This window comes from Pteropus medius, unplaced genomic scaffold (assembly GCF_902729225.1).
Source record: "Pteropus medius unplaced genomic scaffold, Ma_sr-lr_union100, whole genome shotgun sequence".
NCBI classification, from domain to species: Eukaryota; Metazoa; Chordata; class Mammalia; order Chiroptera; family Pteropodidae; genus Pteropus; species Pteropus medius.
This window is the reverse complement of record NW_024354500.1, coordinates 32,558,833-32,563,066: the sequence shown is the minus strand read 5'-3', so window position 1 is coordinate 32,563,066 and position 4,234 is coordinate 32,558,833. Positions and strand designations below refer to the sequence as shown.

The window sequence follows — 4,234 nt, the reverse complement described above, 5'->3', positions numbered from 1 at the left end:
ATCTGAATGACTTATTCCATCATTTTAGCTCACATGATAATTTTGTTTTCTACGAATCTACAGGTGTACTCTGGTTTTCGAAAGGTCATTTTACACCACTTCACTTTTATGAAAGACCTACATTAACACCCATTTTCACTAACCTTAACCTAAAGAAATCCAAATAGAATTTTAGCTTTTACAAAGAAGGAGGAGGAGGAGGAGGAGGAGGAGAAGGAANAAGAAGAAGAAGAAGAAGAAGAAGAAGAAGAAGAAGAAGAAGAAGAAGAAGAAGAAGAAGAAGAAGAAGAAGAAGAAGAAGAAGAAGAAAAAGAAGAAGAAGAAGAAGTCTACAGCCATGCCACCCTGAACAAGCCCGATGTCTGATCTCGGAAGTTAAGCAAGGTCAGGCCTGGTTAGTACTTGGATGGGAGACTACCTAGGAAGACCAGGTGCTGTAGGCATAAATAATAATAATAATAATACAAAAAATGTGAAATGAAAAATAGTGTTCAGCATTTGTTTTGCAGCAAGCCATTATAAAGGCAGCATGCACCCCAAGCAGTTAGTGGCCCCACCAAGCTCCTTCCCCGGGAACCACACTCAGCATCTCTTTGAACTGTGTGAGCATCTGTGCTCTACCTAGATCTATTTTGTGCAACCATTAGCAAGACACATCCTAAGATAATTGCTTCTTCATTTTATGCTAATTTGGTTTGCAAAAGTTTTCATAGGCATGCTCTACTTTCGGATAGTGGGGGACACCTGTATAGGAGAAACTCAGACACAAAGAAATTAAGTCACAGAGAACATACCCTTTTACGAGAACACATAGCCTAGTTTTAAACCTGACCCCATACCTTTTACTTCTGGACCTACCATTAAATCAAAATTCTTAGAAATAAATACTAACTCAGAGAAAAAAAATATTGAGGACATTTTTTGTACTAATTATCATGCTCACTACTTTACATAATATGAGAAATGGCTTCCAAAACAGCTTCCAATGAACATCACCTTCTGGTATTAATGATCATGTTTAATTTTTTTTTCCACTTGAAAATGGGCTGGATCTAGTGATCTACTGCTAATAAATATAATATGGCAAAATGATAGGATGGCATTTATGATATTAGGTTACAAAGGATTGTGACTTCTGTCTTGTTCCCACTGTCTCCTTTACCTGTCACTTGTTCACTCTGTTGAAGTAAGCTGCCATGTTATGAACAGTCCCAGGGAGAGACTCACTGTTAAGCAACTAGAGGTGGCTTCTGACAAATATCCAGTGAATAACAAAGGTCCAACAATCCTGCCAATAGCCATGTGAGTGAATTTAGGAGATCCCTTCCCCAGTTGAGCCTTAAGGTGACCATGCCCCAGTCAACACCCTGATTACAGCCTTCTCTTGGAGAGTCTGAGTGAAAGAACATAGTTAAACCATGCCTGGATTCCTGACCCAGTGAAACTGTGATATAATAAATATTGTTTTTAAGTCATTAAATTTTGGGGAAAGGGTACTTTGCTACATAGATATAGATAACTAATGTACGTGAAGTATTTTGGTTAATTTTCGCAATAACACTATATGCTAAGTGTCATCATGTCTACTTTATAAGTGAGAAATTGAGGTTTATTGGTATTAAATGACTGCTCAAGATTATGTAGTGAAAAAATGGTAGAGCTGAGTTATTGACAAAATAAGTAACTTTGCTCTCTAACACAATTCTGCATGTAATATAACAGGGAGTAGGTAGCATAGTTATAAAGTATACATTTGTAGCAAATTCTTTTCCTGATTTTATATTATTGTATAGTCAGTCATGACTCCAGTGCCCCAACAGGATTGAAGTAAATTCATCTTAAGACAAACTATCATAGTGCAGATTTTTATGGTCCCCAAAAGTCTTCATCTCCATTAAACCCATTTTGGGGACAAAACTGCAATTTCTTTAAAAAGCCCAGAGGGTGTGATAACCTTTCATTTCAAAAAGTGGTGGGAAATAAGTCACCCGATCATTCAATGACCTCTGGTGGATGAATCTAATGACAATAAATGCAGTTCGGTGTAAAATGTTTTCTAGAGTTTTGTCCTGTATTTAATCTTTTTAACCTCAAAAACTCAACCTCAAATCTAGACTCTATTTCTAGTAACTCTTAAGATTCTTCTGTGTGGTATAATTTCACATATACCTAGAAAAAAGGAGATATGAATTCTCTGTGTGTTCAGACAACGTTAGACGTGCTGAAATCCACTTCTTTCTTCTAAGCTCTGCCCTGAGATATTTTACTAAAATTTACTATCTCCTAAAATCTACTGGCATAGAAAAGTGTGGTTGTTATATTTTGAGAAAAAATTTTTTTAAATAAATGTGAGCAAATAAGACAAACCTTAATTTACTACCGGGCACCAAATGCTGGTATCTGATGACCATAACATCAAGGTTTCTTCAGTAGGTGATAAATGTTGATGCCACATATGGAGTGTGTGTGTGTGTGTGTGTGTGTGTGTGTGTGTGTGTGTTAACATCAGGTGCCTGTACATACCAATGTCTATACTTACTATCTTTGTCATCTCTGCTTTTGATGGAACAAGTTTCTTTATAACTTTACTTTATTCTTATACTTCTTCCCATTTCCCCCACAAAATTATAACAAAAAATTAAATCTAGGCTATTATCCCACAAACTTCACTTTAGAAAAAATAAATGGGGCTTAGAACGGACAGACTAGCTCTGAGTTAGGGATTAAAAGTAGTAATTGTCATTTATTGAGACGGGCACTGTTCTCAGACCTTAACCTGTAAAGCTCTCATGCTTATCAAGATGATATTACCAGGAGGTACTATTAGTATCCCCATTTTGTAACGATGAAATTGAGAAACAGAAGAGTTAGGTAACTTGTAAAGAGTCACACAGTCCAAGAGATGGTGCCAGGATTGAAGGTCAGGGTCTGAATGCATGAATATTAATCCCATGGGCATAACCTCTCCATTCGGAAATCATGCTAAATTTTTTTCCTCTATTCAACCCTCTTTATGTACATCTAGACAAACCTGTACTTTTTAGCCCCAGATATTGACTGTGTGTGTTTAGTCTTGAGGAGGATTCTGAAACACTGTCACCTACTTTTTTTCTAATGCGACCGCTGTATTTTATGGGTTCACAATAGCATGTTATAGATATAAGAGTTTTGTAGTTTTGTATAACACTAGCTAAGATGTCAATCTTAATACTTAACCCTAATCCACATCGTATAAGTATAGCTTATGTGTTTCCACCAAAGATATACACATGCTTTACATGTGATACATAAACCATAATCTACAGTCTAAAATTACACCATAAATGCCTTTGTAGAGTAATAAACACAATCATATGTGGTGTAACTCATATTTTGAAATCTCTTTATATCACTTTTTTGAAATCTCCTTATATCACTTTTCAAAAGTTTGAGAACAATAAACATCATTTGGAGAAAAAGAATGATTTCAGTATGATGAAAGGTAACTTCATTCTATCAACAAACAACATGCACATTTAATATATACATATCATTAACTTCTTTATTTGTGTTCCTCAAACTAACCTTTTCTCACATCTCCCACAGTTATCCATATCTAGGCTAAAATTCCCTAAAGACAAATTTGTCATTCAATCTTACAATAGTTTACATATTGGCATCTCACGACACAACTTGCTATGTCACGGAATTAAGTATGAGACAATTGGGTTTTTCCAGAAAACTATCCAATGAGGTTGGGGTTACTGGAGAGCCTTAACAACGTATGGTAACATTACCTCACTTTTAGTTAAGGATCTGTGGAGGCCCTCCTGTTAATCACATTACAATTATTATAATTGATGCTAGTTCTCTGATTAGGGATAGAAGACCAGAACCTCAGTCTCAGTGAGTTAATGTGTGAATGGAGAAAAGAGGTAATCTTTTAGGTCAGATATCTACAAATGTTTTCTGTAATGAACCAAATAGTAAATATTTTAGTACTTACAGGCCATGTGGTCTCTATTGCAACTACTCAGCTCTGCCTTTGTAGTGCAAAAAACAATCATAGACAATACATAAATGAATGGGTGTGGCTGTATTTCAACAACACTTTCTTTACAAAATTAGATTGTAGTCCATTTGGGGCTAGTTTGCTGACCTTGCCTTAAGTTATAAGCTCACTATTTAATTCATTTCAACATGCAATTAATAAGTTCATAAATTGAGTAAGGCATTGTGTGGAATATAAAAAAAA

At 35.5% G+C, this 4,234-nt stretch overlaps 1 pseudogene; it reads left to right on the top strand.

Moving 5' to 3' along the window:
• The first annotated feature begins 327 nt into the window (after positions 1–327).
• Positions 328–443, top strand: LOC120595167 (uncharacterized; annotated as a pseudogene).
• Positions 444–4,234: the final 3,791 nt, after the last annotated feature.